A 262-nucleotide genomic window follows, 5' to 3' on the forward strand; every position below is an offset into this window, starting at 1 on the left:
TTGAGTCATTTATTTATTTTCATATTGAGAATAATATCAAGAATAAAACGCCAATAAGCTAAAGTAATAATTATCAGATTTGTTTGATTTTGTCATAAAATATTGAGAAATCTTAATTTTTACTTATATATGAATGTGTTATTTTGATCAAAAATCAAATTTGTGTATCTACAAAATTTCTATAACTTCATGGCTCTCTTTAATGATTTTCTCTTTGACCCTCTTGATCTCTTTTTTTTTTTTTTTTTTTTTTTTTTCCCCC

The sequence above is a fragment of the Arachis ipaensis genome, chromosome B07 (genome assembly GCF_000816755.2).
Source record: "Arachis ipaensis cultivar K30076 chromosome B07, Araip1.1, whole genome shotgun sequence".
In the NCBI taxonomy this organism is placed as follows: Eukaryota; Viridiplantae; Streptophyta; class Magnoliopsida; order Fabales; family Fabaceae; genus Arachis; species Arachis ipaensis.